Raw genomic sequence first — 18,295 nt, forward strand, 5'->3', positions numbered from 1 at the left:
CACCTCATAGACAAAGAGGGAAAGGGAGGTGGAGGAGGTGGAAGAGAGTAAAGGGGAGATAAAAGGTGACTTGAGGTGGTGAACATACAATATAATATACAGAGGGTATATTCTAGAATTGTACACCTGAAATCTTAATAATTTTATTAACCAATGTCACCCCAAAATTTCAATAATTTGTTTTTTAATTGGCAAAATAAAGAGGTAGGGCTGGGATGAGACAGTTGAGTTCTTTGACTTTTCTCATGCTTTCAGAATTTAGTGAAATTGTTAAAGTTATCTTCCTGCCAGCAAATTCCTTGTGGTCACGGCCACCCAAGAAACACTACTCAGTGGCATTTTTTCTGTGCTTCTGGATCCCTGTGAATATGGGTTTTGTTGTTGTGCTGTTTCTATTGTCATTTGATTGCATTTCAGCCTGTCTCTCACCGTCCTTATCCAGATGCTTTTATGTCTTTCTCAGTCATAATCCATTAGGTCCTGGCATCCTTCAATGTCCCATTTAAGTTGGCAAATAGAGGATGACGCTTTCATCATTAACACGTAAAACACACTGGTGCTTGGAAGAGTGGCCACAATAACAAATGGGTATTTGACGCCTGAGAAATTTGAACAAGAGCAGTTCATTTACATTAACAAATGATAGTCTCCCAAGTTGTAATTGAGTGAACCAGGGCTAAGGAAATCTGGAAAGGAAGGAGAGGAATAGCTTGTGGAGAATAATAGGAGAGACTTCATTCAGTGGGAAGTTAAGCAGGGCCTGAATTAGTAATGTTAAACACACTGGATAATTATGCATTAAAGGTAAATCAATAAAGTGGCAGAAAGCATGGTGAGTGCTGGTGGGATTATAGTTATTTTTCTGGACCATTTAAGTGCAATGCAGTGGAGGGAGAGGGACTTTGCAAATTCAGAAGGTGTTTTTGGTTTTGAGGTTATTTTTAAGGAAAGGTCCTTTTATGTTTTTTCTTCTCAAAATTAAGTGATGATTCCCATTTTGTAAGAGAAATTGGGTAAGATCATGAAAAGTGATTCATATACAAATGTAAGACTTTCCCCTAATTCAAAGACATGTGAAAATCCCTTCTTCATGAAAACGCTCCTTCATTCTACACATTTTTTTGTGTTTGCAAACTATATATCTAGAAGGTCATAAAAGTGACTGGGAAAAGAACTTACTAGTAAAAGTATACTCTATGCTCAGATACTCTTCTCTTAAAACAATCTAGAAAAATAGGTATTGTATTCATCCCCATTTTAGAAACTTGAAGACTTGTAAAACTCATGGCATGCAACAACCAAGTATCATCCACAGCCTGCAAAAGATTGAGCCAGAATTGACCACTGTTTAGTCTGTCTGTCCTCAGTAAATACTCCCTAAGTGAATAAAGGTTCACTGCTAGGATCTGAACTGGGCACTTACTGTCGGTGGGGTAAGGGAGTGATTCCAGTTTGCTTAATTCTACCCCATCACACATACATCTCCCCGTGCTTATAGGCAGAGTATGCGGTTAAGAGCAGAGTCTGGAGCTAGACTGCATGAGTAATGTCCAGCTCTCTTGCACACTAGCTATGTGAGTCAGAGGAAGTTTATTTTATCTCTCTGTATCTCAGTTTTCTGAGCTGTAAAATGAGATAATATTGGTGATCATATATTTATTGTGAGGATTAAATTTGTTCATATATGAACATAATTACAAACAAATGTTTATATATGTTTGCTATTTTTATTCCTTTTTCTTAGACAAATACAAGTAGAAAACATATTTATAGCTGATTAAATGCTTTATGATGTATCCTACTTAAATTAACACCTTACATTATTCTTGCACATGTAAGTTTTGTATAATGACTAAGACTTTCAAGGGTTGTGAGAAATAAGTTGTCTTCTACTTCTTAGTCCTTCAAAAATTTGATCATGAAAAAATTGTAGGTACTTTTAAAATGTAATTGGCTCTATATACTTTATATTTATGAACATTAATAATTGAAGTATCTGATGTCACATATACCAAAGACATAGATTTTGGCATGAAAAGATGAAATCAGAGTGATGGAGAGCATGATACAAAATGGTCTCGATTTGACCTTCAACTTTGATACATGTATTTAGACTATCAGTTCTACTTTTAGTGTTCTTGCTTGCATTATGGTAATAGTGGTGCAAAATGAATAGGGCTCTTGTAAATTTCAAATGACTTTTATACATAGGCAATAGTGTCATAAATGTTTGCTATTATTATTTGCTGTGGCTTTGTCCTCCCTTAAATTTTCACAAGTTAGACAGTTGGATGGTTTAAGGGAGGAAACATAATTTTCCATCTACCTCTCTGAGTTCTTAGCTGAGACTCCTGTAATAAAGGACAGATTTACAGGATAAAAATAGAAGTTCGTTAACATGTGTACCTCATGTATACTTGGTACATACGTGGGGTAAAATGAGTAACAACCTGAGATGGCTTAGAATTCAGACTTTAGCACCATCTTAATAAGGAAAAGGGGAGAAGGGAAATAGGTGCCTTAGGGTAGACTAAATAATTACTAGGAAAAATAAATGGGCCCTTTGAGTAATAGAGGGGAAATGTGATAGTTTCTGAGAGGTTTGTATGGGTGTGATATCACAGCTTCTAGACTCCTCTCTAGTGAGAACTCTATCTTCCCTGATTGATATAACTTCTTGGGAGGGGATTTATGATGATTGCTTTCCTGCTGGAGGACCTATCTTTAAGCAGATAAGGGGAGTTCAGAGAAAATATCTTTCTCTCCTTTTGCTGTTTTTCAAGGGCCTATAGCTCAAAATAATCAATATACCAAAGCTGCATATTTTGTGGTGGCATCTTCTGCTACCCTTCAACTAGGTAAGCCCTTCCTCTAGCTTTCATCTTGAATATCATATCACTTACATATCCTTTGTGAATTCTAGTAGAACATGTTCACGTACTTAGGGGAAACCACCAAGAGATAACTACTCATGCACAGTAATACACACTCTAGCATCACTTATTCTATGTCATGTTAGAAATCCATGGCCCATTCGTTCTGCATGTGTATACCGTTATATTGAATTAAACTGATCTTTTGTTCACACTCGCTATCCTTCTTTCATAGACGGAAATATTTTCTGAAATAGTGAATGATAAGAGTATATCTGAAGGATAAGTAGCAGCCAACTGATTAAAATTAGAATGAAAAAAATACTCAAGGCAGCGAAATCACATGTGCCAAAGGCCTTTGGTTGAAGACAAAAGTACCAAAGGACCTGAAGTTGACTGAGAGGGCTGACACAGATAAATAACATCATAGGTCAAGATGATACTGTTTAGATTGCATCAAAACTTTAAATTTACAAACTGCTATATGATACAACGGTACAAATAGTAAACTGAACAAGAAATAAAACCTAAAAGTATTTGCAACCGTTATGATCAGCGGAGGGTTATTTATTTATTTATTTATTTATTACTATTGAGAGAGCTCTTACAAGGACATGTTACCTTTTTTTTTATTAATACTATTTTAAAGTCTGGCCAATGTTGTTCAGTGGTTGAGCATTGACCTATTAACCAGGAGGTCACAGTTGGATTCCCACTCAGGGCACATGCCCAGGTTGCAGGCTCAATCCCTAGTAGGGGGCATGCAGAAGGCAGCCAATCAGTGATTCTCTCTCATCATTGATGTCTATATCTCTCTCTTCCTCTCCAGTCCTTCCCGAAATCAATAAAAAAATATATTAAAAAAAGATTATTGTATGTCTTTTAAAAAGGTCTTATTTTTCTTCACATTGGCCCTACCTGTGTCTTTTCTTCTTAATATATTTTTAAGGATTTTGTAACTTCTGTAGCTGTTTTTAAATAGAATTTTTGGATAGTAGATTTTGATTTCTAGATGGGTACTTTGTACTACAATAGCAATATAGTAATAATTTTTATGCATTTGTATTATATTCAATTTCATTAGCCTGAGAAATTCTAACATTTTTTAAAATTATCAGGTTTTACAAATATATGATTTTAAACTTAATATATGTGAACATATGTGTGTCAATATTTGTACCAATTATTTATTTTTCTTATTTTACTGCACTTACTCTTTGAATACCAACAAGTTTATTTTTAAAATTAGATTAAGTTGCCCTAAAGTTCATATTTAAAAAAAGCCAAATAATAGCCAAGACATGTATATTATAAATAAAAATTATAAGGGAAGTTTTACTATGCTGGATATCAGTAGAACCACTTCTATTAAAATCAATTTGGCATTGGTTAGGAACATAAAAATAAGTCATAATAAGTAATATACAATTTCTGGACTCTATACTTCTGGTAATAAATATTGATGTTATTAAACCCAAAACTCCCATTAATATCAAGTAGAAAACCTATTCAAAATGTTAAATATATATATATATATCTGAAGTTATCAAATAAAGATTTATATAATGATGGCTAGAAATCAACATTCAGAAGGATATGTAGAAAAGATAACCTGGAATTTTGGGTTCACTTTTTCTCTAGAACAGTGTTGGTGAACCTATGACACACGTGTCAGAGGTGACATGCAACTCATTTTTTGGTTGATTTGTCTTTGTTAAATGGCATTTAAATATATAAAATAACTATCAAAAATATAAGTCCTTGTTTTACTATGGTCACAAATATCAAAAATGTCTATATGTGACATGGCACCAGAGTTAAGTTAAGGGTTTTTCAAAATGCTGACACACCGAGCTCAAAAGGTTCGCCATCACTGCTTTAGAAGCATTGTACTAAATCTTAAAGAGAGTCTTACATAAAAGGTTAAGGTGTCAGTTGGGGGAAAAGGAAACATATGTAAAACTTTACACAATAATAAAAAAAAAAAGGTTAAGGTGATTATCAAGGTTTCTAGAAATGTCTTAAAATTAAGGTGACAAAAGAGTGTTCATGGCCTGTCAGCAAAGACAGGACTTGTTAAAAGCATATTTTGTGCCCAGACTTGAAAGAACACAATCTAAAAAATGGAAACCAGAAGTGCAGAGCCAGGCCTGAAGACCAGCTCTCAATCATCTTGCAATCTGTAGAACTGTATTATTGTGCATTTGGCTTCCCAGAATTTTATTCCAGAGTCCAGTAAGGCATTGACTATCTTTTTTCCTTCTTCTTCCCACCCTCAACTAATATATCAACCACCATCACATCTATTTTAGGTTACTTTAAATTCCAGGTCAACTCTTGTCCCCTCACATGTAAATGAGGCACTGGGATTGAATGGGGTACTAATAATGATCATATATGTATTAATTCCCAGTCCTAGGGAATTAGCATCATTTCTTGTATTGCTTAATCTTCCTATCTTGCAAGAGGCAGCAGTGAAAATGAAGAAGAATTGGAGAGTTATGTCTGGATTTAGACAGCCTATGACCACTATTAGAAACACTATTCAAGAATATACTATATTAATATATTACACTTAATACTCTTCTGAATTTCTACCAGTAATAACATGACCACATTGTGCTCATCCTTTCTACATTATCCCCTGTGATTTCCATTTATCATAAAATTTAATAAAGGCAGAGTCACTGTCTTACTATTAACATTAGTCATAGACTGCTTCTAATACATGTATTTTCTGCCAGAAATGAATAATCTGCACACTCTTTACTTACTAAATTAATTAAGCTGAAAATTCAGTTTGATCAAAAGGATACTTGCTCAATGTTAATTGACTTACTAAATTTCAGTTGTTAATGATCCGGGGAAAAATTCTTTGATGCATCAGAATTTCTGCATAATTAAATAGCAAATAGATTTCTAAAATGTTATATGAGATATAGCATTTTAAATAATCTTAAATAGTAAAATTAAGGCTTTAATGTAGTTTCATAAATTGAAAGGTGCTTAGGTATTCACACATTGCTTATTCATGTTTATGTTGGCTTCTGTGTATGTCTACTCTATTCTGTGGAACAGTGAGCAAAATTGTGAACGGAGAACAATTTATCTCTAGGGCTCTTCTCCCAAGATTTCTTTCAAAGACTTATTTTCTCTTTGCTCTCTGGAGATGTTCTAGTGACCATAAGAGAGTCAGTCTTTCATAGGATTCTTTTCTGCAAGGAATTTTTACTTTCATTGTTATCCTGGTTGGTTCAATGGAAATTATCAATTCTCCCTAACTGAATACACCTAAGAGCAGATTATTTAAATTACCATAGTCAGGAAGATAGATAACAAAACCCAGTTAGATCCAGATTAATCCAAGATAGAGGTAAAACTAACAAAAAAATGACCCAGACCCCATTATAAGCTCATTTTAATATATTAGCATACTAAATAACACACCCTGAAATGTAATGAATATTCTGTTGAGATCCTCCCCTGGGAACCCCCCTAAAATTCCTGAGTATAGGAAAGAGACAAAACTTCTCAGGACAAAGAATGCCAGCCTGTGTTTTTCTTGAGCATGCCTGCAGCCCTTTCCTCAGGCTCCTACTTTTGGTTTCTTTATCCTAACTAAATTCTAAGGGTTCTAAGGAGACTTGCAACCAAGGGAGCCTTGGGCAGTGGTGGCTCCTCCTGGGGTTACCCCCTGGTCCTGTCTAGGGCCCTTCTTTTGCCTCACTGTCATAAGCTCTAATAAACTCATTTTCACTTTCAAATAAAGAAAAAATATTCTTGTTGAGAAGTGTTTTAGAGATGAGAAGGAGTGTTTTAAATGATGAAAGGGGTAAAAAGAGAGAAAGGAGAAGGAATGAGGAAGGGAAAAAATAGAGCAAATAAAAGGAGACTATTTCATGAAGTTTAATGTGGAAGACCTAGAAAGAAAGATATGAGAAGTTATTCAAGCAGTGCCTGGCAGCTTGATCAAGGAGACAAATTTGTGGGTAAAGGTGGTGACCATTCCTTTAGAAAGGTACATGTTCTTTTTCCTTCTTGACCAAAAATATCCCATATAATAAAAGGGTAATATGCAAATAGACTGAACAACAGAACAACCAAACAACCAATCAAGGTGTAATATGCTAATTATATGCTAAGGCTGCTCAACCGCTTGCTATGATGTGCACTGACCACCAGGGGGCAGACAATCAACTGGTCGACCAGTCACTATGATGTGCACTGACCACCAGGGAGTAGACAGTCAACTGGTCAACCAGTTGCTATTATGTGCACTGACCACCAGGGGAAGATGCTCTGACTGGTAGGTTAGCTGGCTATTGGGGTTCGGCCAATTGGGACTGAGCGAGATGAGCTGGACATGCCCTTGGAGCCCTCCCGCAGTCTCTCTCCGGCCCGATCATGCACCGGTCGGGTCCCTCAGCCTGGCCTGCACCCTCTCACAATCTGGGACACCTTGGGAGATGTCAGAGAGCCGGTTTCAGCCTGATCCCACAGGCCACTCCCCTTGGGAGGGTGCCAGACTCAGAGCTCATGGCTGGCAAGCACTGCTTCGACAGCATGAGCCTCTCCTGATTGGGACTGATTGGGCACGAGCCTGCGACAGGCACAGTGGGGCCGGGATGAGTGCGAGCAGCAAGTAGGATCTTCAGGCAGCGTTGGACTTTGGGTTTTGGCCCAATCCCTGCAGGACACCCAGAGGGACCCCACCTATGCATGAATTCGTGCACTGGACCTCTAGTAAGTAAATAAATAAAACTGAAGGCATTTATCTTTCTCTGACTGACTTACTTCTCTTAGCATAATGCTCTCCAGGTCCATCCATGTTGTTGCAAGTGGTAGGAGTTCCTTCATTTTTATAGCAGCGAAGTATTCCATTGTGTAGATGTACCACAGTTTTTTAACCCACTCGTCTGCTGAAGGGCACTTAAGCTGTTTCCAAATCTTAGCTATTGTAAATTGTGCTGCTATGAACATAGGGGTTCATATATTCTTTCTGATTGGTGTTTCTGATTTCTTGGGCTATATTCCTAGAAATGGGATCACTGGGTCAAATGGGAGTTCCATTTTTAGTTTTTTGAGGAAACTCCATAAGCGAAATAAGTCAGTCAGAGAAAGATAAATATCACATGATCTCACTCATTTGTGAAATATAATGAACAACATAAACTGATGAACAAAAATAGATCCAGAGACAGAAGAGCATCTATCAGACTGCCAAACTTCAGAAGGAAGGTAGGGAGGGGAGGGATAAGGGGGAGAGATCAACCAAAGGACTTGTATGCATGCATATAAGCATAACCAATGGACACAGACACCAGGGGGGTGAGGACATGAGCAGGGGGAGGGAGGAGGGGCAATGGGGGGGCGGGGGTAAGGACACATATGTAATACCTTAATCAATAAAGAAAAAAATGAAGGCAAAAAAGGCACAAAATGAATATCTTTGAAAGAACAAATACCTTAAAATTACTATAGAGATTTATTCAATTACTAGTAATTAGTACAAGATGCTGAAATATGAATTTTAAGTGGAATATTATATCATCTTATGTTTATTCTTCATGGCAAAAATCATTCAGCTTTACCTCATACATTTTAAATTTATTCACTCAACACAAAATTAATGTGATAATTATTGTTATTAAATGCATTTTGTAGAGAATAATTTATATTTTAAAGTTAATACACTTTATTTTTTGGCCATTGTTAGGTTTACAGAAAAGATAAGCAGAGAGTACAGAGTTCTCCATTTCCCTCATTATTAACATCTTTCCTTAGAATGGTACATTTGTTACAATTACAGAGCCAATATTAATATATTAGTATTACCTAAATTCAATTGATTATATTACACTAGAGGCCTGGTGCATGAAATTCATGCACTCGGGGGAGGGGGGCCCCTCAGACTGGCATGTGCCTTCTCATAGTCCAGGAGCCCTTGGGGGATGTCCAACTGATGGCCATGGAGGCAGGAGAGGCTCCCGCCACTGCCGCTATACTCGCCAGCTCAAGGCTTCTGGCTGGGCAGCGGTCCCCCTGTGGGAGCACACTGACTACCAGGGTGCAGCTCCTGCATTGAGGTCTTCCTCCTGGTGGTCAGTGCGTGTCATAGAGACTGGTTGTTCCACCATTCAGTCGATTTGCATATTAGTCTTTTATTATATAGATTAATTGTTTTTGTTGTACATTCCATAGTTTTGATATATATAATGACATATATGAACCAATGGTATCATACAGAATAGTTTCACTCCCCTAAACACACACACACACACACATACACACACACACACAAACACCTGTTTTCCTGGCTGTGTGGCTCATCTTTGGAGCAGTATCCCATAAACCAAAAGTTTGTTGCAGGTTTGATTAGGGTGCATGTGGAAGGCAACCAATCAATGTTTCTCTCCCACATCAATATCTCTCTCTCTCTCTCTCTCTCTCTCTTTCTCCCCCTCCCTCTCTCTTTCTCCCCTTCCTTCCCTTCCTCTCTCTCTAAAAATCAATAAAAACATATCTTTGGGTGAGGATTTAAACACACACACACACACAAAAGACACCTGTGCTCCACTTATCTCTCCCTTCCTCTCTCTAATACCCTGACATCCTCTGGTCTTTCCACTGTCTCTTTAGTTTTGCATTTTTGCTAATGTTATATACAGTAAACATTCATCATACAGTATGTAGCCTTTTCAGATTGTCTTTTTTCACTTTGTAGTATTTCATATTAACCCATGTCTTTTCGTGGCTTGATAACTTATTTGTGAAACTTATTTGTAAAATTGTGAATCAGTTCACAATTTTAGAGTTCCTTCAAGTAAAATGAGTGTATATACAAAAAACAACTCCAATGTAACACCACCAAAGTTTGAACTCAGAACTTTTCTTAACCTTTAACAAAGTTCCTAGGCTAAAAGGATATGAGAAAAAAAATCAAATCATCAAAAATTTCAGGACTTTAGGATCCTGGCTCTGTAGTTCCTATATATAAAAATTAGTAGGCTTACTAAACAAAGCCATTGACTTCATGAAGTGCTTGTGGAAATGGGTAAACATGTACCACTGGAAATCCTACCAAAACAGTAAATCCTTAGGTGCCCAGGGGAGTCTCAGAAGTGAATGCAACTGTTAAGACATATAAGATGTAGGGGAGATAATTCCCACACATCCTCATTACATCTTTATGTGGCCAAATACAAAACACACGTGTGACATTGAAGAATAGCATTGGATTACATGATAAACACCAATAGCAAAAGTGGATTTCTTGCAAGAACTAAATTGCATTGCCCCTAGCATCTGGTGACAAATGTTTTGCCATTAGTCTGATAAATAGGAAACAAAAGAAGCAGTTAACTTGCACCTGGCAAGTATAATATTTCACTCTTACCAACATGCTCTTGTGTTCCTCATACAACTAGGCAAAGAGATTGAGAAAGAAGGGCATTGTGTCAATTGGGCTGATTGATTTTGACTGTTGAGAAAAAAATGGGATTCTGCAAAACAGCATTACCAGGGAGAAGTTACGGGTGGAACTTAGGAGACCTACTACAGCATCTAGTCACAAAAGTTAGTGGAAGACTAACAGGTAAAGCTAATCCACACTGTTACTTGTTAGGTGTGAGGGCTTATTGGAAGGTATTAATGACCAGAAGGAAACTCAAGGAAGACTTCTTGTAAGCTCATAAGAGTCTATTTCTTAATCTCAGTGTTGGTTCACATATTTGATTAGTTTGCAAAAAGCTATTGAGAGGCACATAAATGTGCATTTTTCTGTGTACTCCACTTCAATAAAAATGTTTTATTTAAGTAAATTGAAGTAAATATCAACCTAATATAGGCAAGATCATATCTCTCAGAAGTCAAGGCTTTTGTCACTCCATTAGTTAACTGCTCCTGATCAGCTGAGGTGCTGAAAGCAAATAGTCATCAAATGGGAATGGAGGGCAAGTGCCAAAAATATTAGTGATGCTATTGTGCCACAGAGTGATAGAAGCTAAGACTGCAGCATCCCTGGTAACCCTGCTTTTTTGTTCTCACATTTATTTAATCATTCATAGTGATTTTGCTTTGGTTTCCTATCATTTTGGTCACTATATTTTTATAAAATGTTATTGATTGCATTTACCCTTTAGTCAATATTTTGAAAAATATCAGAAGATTAAGATAGATGAGTGTGCCTTAATCCCAAACCCTGGATTTAGGAAGTGGGGTAACATGTAATTTGAGTTAGTCTCTTTGAGGAAGTGTTAAGTATGTGTTTGATTAAAAGAGGGAAAATGGAAGAAAGAGGGGGTTATCTTGTATATATGGAGGAAGAAAAGTACCTGTGGATGATGGGGAGGCAAATTGATTGTAATGGCCATTTGCCATTTTTTATTAACTAGAATAATCCCTCCTTTCTATTTTGGAAAAATCTTCAATTATGTTTGCTATTGGTGGGAAAGAAAGTCCAACCAACTATTAAAATAGCTGTATAAAGGTAATTATTTATTTCCCACTCCGAGACAGATGGTGAGGAAAGATGATTAGATCACCAAAATTTTATGCTTCTACCCAAGACTTTGAATCTGGGGTTGGTAACAGAAAACCTAAAGGAAGGTTAAACTTTATACTGTGTAAATGCCAAGGTAGAGGAGTGCCAGGTGTATCGTTTACAGTGAGGGCATTCTGGTCACTTAGTTACTGCTGGTTTTTATGCTTTTTGCTTCTTGTTCTTCCAAGTTTGTCTTAAATATTGTTTTCCAAGTCTACTGCTATAGGTGTTAGTTATTGCTATGTGTATCTTATATTTTTCCAATCTATTTTTTTGTATCCCTTTCAGCAACTAGAGTCAGTTTCTGAGGCTTGCAATCAAAAACCTTGACCAGCCGAAACTGGTTTGGCTCGGTGGATAGAGCGTCGGCCTGCGGACTGAGGGGTCCCAGGTTCGATTCCGGTCAAGGGCATGTACCTGGGTTGCGGGCACATCCCCAGTAGGGAGTGTGCAGGAGGCAGCTGATCGATGTTTCTCTCTCATCGATGTTTCTAACTCTCTATCTCTCTCCCTTCCTCTCTGTAAAAAATCAATAAAATATATTAAAAAAAAAAAACCTTGACCAATACTTGTGCCTTATCTAAAATGATTATTATAGTAAGTTTGGAAGGCAGATGTCGCCAACCAAAATTTACAGATGAGAAAATGGAGTCTTGGAGAGTTTAATGGACTTGAGATTATATTTGTTATAAGAGGCAGACAAAGAATTTTATCCTTTATCTTTCCAATTCTAGTTTCCCATTTTAACCAGTATGTGAGACCATCTTAAGAGTAGGAAGGCCTGTCTAGTTCTGTGTCCAGGATAATCAAGAACCTGGGAGAAAATCAGGTGACCCTCCGTCTTGAATATCTGGAACATAGCATGTAGCTTCAAGTTGCAATGCCATGTCATCATCAATGTTTTCTGCCAAGGCCTGAGATAGGAACTCAAATGCTAGATTAAAACAATTTGCTTCAGCCTCTGGATGTTGACTCTCCCTTATTCTCATTCAAAATTAATTTACAAATACTGAGAATGGGCTGAGCTCTTTTAGGACACTCAAGCAAAATCACTCCAGTGACTCAGCTTCCCATGATCCTTTCACTCCTGTACAAACAGTTCAATTTTAGGATATAATTATGCTCTACTTTGGGGTAAGTATGTGAGCCCTTCTCTTCCAGAAGAATGCAGATCCCTTGATAATAGATTTAATATCTTCCCATCTCACTGTAATTTTTGTAGTATGTGGCATGGTTTAGGCCTAGAATAAATTATATATGAAAACTTGATATATAAAAACTTGCTAATAGCATATGTGTATCAAGACAATCCATATTTAGAACCAACACATGTGTATCCAGGCAAATAGATGATGGAATTAAAAAAAAACATATGTGGCCCACACAATATATACATGATGAGATGACATATTTATAGGAGAATTTTTGGAGAGTTAATTTATGTGTACTATATTTGAAGCCTCTAGTTTCTTAGAAGGTTTTCCCCTCTCCCCCTGATGGATGTCTAATTAGTATGCTTTAAATTTAGAAAGCATGAATTAATTGCTGAAACTATGTCTTTGGAGAATTAGTACTTTAAAAAATCCATCTGAAATAATAAGATTTGCAGATGAATTGTGAAGATGTTCAGGCAGCCCCTTTGCTCATTGTCTTGACAAAGGGAATGCCGTGCATTATTTGTTATTAATTCCCTTTCAGGAAAGAATTTAAAAAATAATAATGGGAAAAAACAAAAGCTGGTAAACATAGCAACTCCTATGGCATTTTCTTCTTTTGTGTCTCAGCTGCCTCACTAGTCTGAAAAGATGCCCCATGAGGGCCTGCAGGTTTTGAAAACAAAAATATCTTTTCTCTGGTGCCTGGTATCTAAGTCACTTCCTCATACTCCGGTAAAGCAATTAGGGTTGCCACAATCTCATCCATGTTTCTAGGCACCACTGTAGTCTGATAATATTGGAATTTTGTATCAAAAATATAATGTAAAGGTTATTTCACATGCCTTCATTAACTTGTGAATTCTTCCATTATTCATCAACTTATACATCATTCATCAAATAATTCAGTGCCTCCTGAGGGTACTTTATGTGCTGGGGATACTGTGGTAAATACAGTATTCCTCACGTGGGACTTATCTGGGAAAACAGACATTAGATAGATAATCACATAGATAAACATATGTAGTGGGACAGTGATATTCCCTCATCTACTGTGTGAATATGAAAAGACAATGTAATTTCTTGATTTTTTTTTCTATAACCATTACAATATTTCATCTACATCCCCTCTACCCACAGTCTTGGGAGAAAAAACAAACAAATGTTCAACATAATTTGAAGCTTATTATGATTCACTAACTTAAATGGTATCTTCTGTTGGATAAAATTTTCCATCTCTCAAATAATCTCCTCTTAGTGTTCTTTCCAAGATGCAGTCTACAGGAATGAGGTGGGGAAATGTATGGTTCGGGCAACCTCATGTCCTTGACAATGGGGTCAAAGGAATTCCTGGGCACATGCTGGTTGTTGGGGTGTCTTATCTGCCTGGATGCCCTGCACCATTTTGGGTTTCGATGCTAAAGTCTATGCCTGGTGAACCAGGGTTCCTCTTGCCCCTTGCTAATTCTGCCTTCCCTCGATTCTCACTGACTATGGCCCCTGAGCCTCTGCTTCCTTCCTTCCTCTGGTCATCTGTTCTCTCCTGAGCAGGAATTTTGCCCCAACATACCAAACCCCATAAGAGGAAGCTGTCTTTCAATTTTACATTCGTGCCACCGAGGAACGAAATCAGCTGTGGAAATAAATGTCAAGCCCTCTCTCTGCCTGGTTGTGACAGGTTGTCAGATTCATTTGGATGTGGCATTTCTCCAGGTCTCTATGTGACAGCCTCCTCCCAGAGGCTCACACAAGGAGCAGGGCAAGCCCCCAGCACATTCCTAACTTGCTGTCCATTTCCCAATCCCCAAAGCTCGGAAAGAGCAAGCTGCCTTCACTTCTAGGAGCTACTCTCCAGAAGCATATTGCTGGTCCAGCTGCAGAACCTCCTCTGAAGCGGTCTGTTCTCCAAGGTGAGCTGAGCTCCTGGGACTTACATGATAAATGCAAGAAATTAAGGACACTGAGATGATTCCCTTTTAATGGACACTTGTCTGCTTTACTATGTTTTTATGTGAGAAGCTTAATGTTAACCTTGATATTCCTTTTTATATTTCATTGATTATAAACCCTAAGTATTTCACAAAGGGATGTCTTTAATGAGTCCTAGCAGAGATCTGCTACCCAGATCACCAAAAGAGGAAGTCACAAAAATATTAGTCTCCTCACATAAATAGTTATGAATTATAGTAGATTCCATAAAGAAAAAAAAATTTAGAGGGTGTGTTGAGAGAGTTTAACTAGGAAATCTAGGTCCCTGAGGTATTGGGTAGAGAAGATCTGAGTAGGAGTTATTATGTTGAGACCTGTAGGACAAGAATGAGCCAGCCAGAACCTGAAATCTTGGATGTTTCTGTTCCTCTTTGAATTAACTAAAAACAGACTACATTGTAGGACATTTAATTAAAAGTGATATATGTCACACAATATGCCCCCAAATCCTTGCAGCCATGCCTGCTTCAGCAAATCCCAATTATTTAATCAATGTAGTCATGTTAAATGCCTCAGTGAAATGTTTTTAGGTGTGTGTTGATAATCTGTCTGCTATTCCCATTTGTATCTCACAGCCTTGGAATATCCTCATTCTCTAAAGAAGAATAGGATACCCATCTCTATTCAAAAGAAGCCAGAGGCTTCCTCCTGACTTAGAGAAGAACCCCAATCCTGAGACTCGCTGTGGCTTTTCCCCACCTTACCCTGTTCCAGCCATGATTGCCTCCTCTCTGCTTCCTGCTCCAGTATTGTCCTGTCAGAAACTTATGTATGCTTTCCCCACTGCCTAGAGCAGACATCTGGCTGGTAGCCACATGATTCACAGCCTCATATATTTCTGGTGTCTGCTCAATGTCACCTAAGCAGTGACACTTTTCTCACTCCCATACTTAAAATACTCCTCTGTCTCCTCAATCACTCTTTTTCCCTTCTATGCTTTATTTTTCTCCATAGCACTATTACCATCTGACATGCCATTTATTTCACTCACTTATCTAATTATTTTTGCTTCCTCCTTCCCTTCTAGCATATGTTATAGTTAGATAGGGAATTTTGTATATTTCATTCACTGGTGAATTCCCGGTGCCTAAAGCAGTGCTTGTCAACTTAGAGTTGTTCAATGAATAAAAAAAATAAATAAGCTATAGAGAGTGGTACTTACTCAAGGTTCCTCTCAACTGTAAACATGCACAAATATATATACATATTTATATTCTACTAACTTGCTGCTTTAGGGAATCAGGACTTTGTTCATGAAATTCTTTTTAACTAAATCTATCTGTTCTCTTCCCTGCATTATTTTTGCATCATATGTTGAACCGAGACAGATAACATTAATTACATTTAGCTTTTATAATTTTTTGTTTGCTGTGCAATTATTATAATCTACTCTAGGGAAGGTCCTGTGTCTTGTGTATAGTAACAAATGTTGAGATTATTAACACATTGCATATTTATAAAATACCTCTGCCATCATGAATCATCATATTTGTTAATCAAATACGAATTCAAAATCTAACACAAATACTTGCTTTTAGTCATAGAAGATATTACTATCATAAGGAAGTTTAAAGGCAATTCCATTCTTTGAATAAATCCATTATTTTAAAACAAGAACTGTAGATACATTAATGTCTTTTCATACATTAATGTTTTCTGCTCAAGATCACTCAGCAGAACCTGTAGGACAAGAATGAGCCAGCCAGAACCTGAAATCTTGAATAGCATAAAGTTCAACATGCTGAGATGATAACACCAATTGAGAAGACTGGCAGGCTTAATAGAGTCTAGATTAATGAGTCTGAAATTTCTGGCATTATTCAGTAGCTTTTAATTTTTTAACCTGGGATAATGCAAGTCATTATAAATGAAACATTGGGCTTCACCTATATGTGAAAGGTAAGAAAGTTAAACTAGGTAGTGCAACTATAAATTCATTAAAAATGATGAATTACATTCAGACAGAGTAGATTTGATTTAAGAAGTTAGAATTAAAAACTACCTGGGATATTTTGAAAATGTTTGAGATAATTAGAAAACAAATCTCATAATCCTGTACTTAAAGTATATCATAAATAGTAACTGTGAGTCCTACTGTTATGGGTTGAATTGTGACCCTCAACAGTTGAAGTCCTAGGGGCTAGTACCACAGAATGTGACTATGGAGATAGGGCCATTGAAGAGGTTATTAAGTTAAAATGAGGCCATTAGAGTGGACCCTCATTCAACCTGATTAATATTCTTATAAAAAGAGGAGATTTGGACAAAAAGAAAGACACTAGAAATGTGTGTGTAAGGAGAAAGACCATGTGAGAACCAGGAAGAAGGTAACCGTCTTCAAAGCAAGGAGAGGGGCCTCAGAAGGACCCGAACCTTCCAAGAACTTGATATTGGACTTCTAGCTTCCAAACCTATATAAAAAATATTTTGTGTTGTTTAAGCTGCCCAGTATGTGGTACTTTGTTAAGGCAGCCCTAAGAAACACCTACATTTTGTGAAATGCATGTAACTCGGTCAGGTATTTGTCCTACTTTCCCTTTGCTTCAAGGACATCTTACCCAAAAGAAGTATGGGTTTTATAGGGAATTTGTCATTATTTAACTCCAAATTTCTCAGGGTATTTTTAAATTCAGCACTATAAAATATAGTGCAGAAGCTTCTTCCTCTATTAACACTCCCTCACACTTATAGGTATTCAGGGCCAAGTTCCCTTTCTTGAGTTTAAATAAAGTGCCCCAGGTGTGTTTATAATGGACCAGTGAATTATCTATAAGGTATAACTAGAGAGGTTTAAGGAAAGTCTCATTGTATGAAACACGTACACCTGCTGGAAAGATAGCAGGTAAGATTCAAGGACCTTAACAAAAGGAAAGCTCCATTGGGCATCAGTGGGAGAAACACCTATGTAGTTTGTGGACATAGGAATGGGGGGTTCACAAGGAAGTGGGAGCTGGAGGCAATGCCCCCCTCCCAGTACTTTTCCAGGCCATCTTCCTCAGGGGCCTCCTTCCTTTTCTCTTCCCAATTCACTTACACAATTTCCTTTTCAATGCATTTCCCCCAGGATTGCCTTTAAATTCTACTTCTTACACTCTTTGCATCCTTTATTATTTCTTGAAAAATTACTTTCCTTGTGTATTTTTATTTGGATTTTATTGAACCCACTGAATCCAGGATTTGAATGATTAGCAGCCAAATAGCTCATGGACTGAGGGCAAGTCCTCTGACCCTCAAAGGAAGTGAAAGGAACCACTTGGACTTAATTCTTCTAATGCAGCAAAGAACCAATGGAAAGCAAGAGTTAAGTTTATGTATCAAAACAATCTTAACACTGATTTTCTGCACTGTTTTTGGCCTTTATGGTGTAATTTCAGAAAAGCCAGAAATATCACCAAAACCTCCATAAATATCCTTCTTCCATTGGCATTAAATGCTTTAATTTAAAATCTTGTCCTCTTCCATGTTTGCTTTTAACCTGGGACCTGTTTGATTGTAGAAGGAAGGGATGAGATGGGAACAGAAGCATCACATGCTGCATTGCTAACCTCATAGTGCTGATGGTTTCTTTGAAGAGATGCCTGCAGAGGCAAGTTACCACAAAGCCTGACTTACTGTCCATCTCTCTCTCCCTCTCTCTCTCTCTCTCTCTCTCTCTCTCTCTCTCTCTCTCTCACACACACACACACACACACACACACACACACACACACACACACTCTCTACATCCACACATCCAC

The sequence above is a fragment of the Myotis davidii genome, unplaced genomic scaffold (assembly GCF_000327345.1).
Source record: "Myotis davidii unplaced genomic scaffold, ASM32734v1 scaffold259, whole genome shotgun sequence".
In the NCBI taxonomy this organism is placed as follows: domain Eukaryota; kingdom Metazoa; phylum Chordata; class Mammalia; order Chiroptera; family Vespertilionidae; genus Myotis; species Myotis davidii.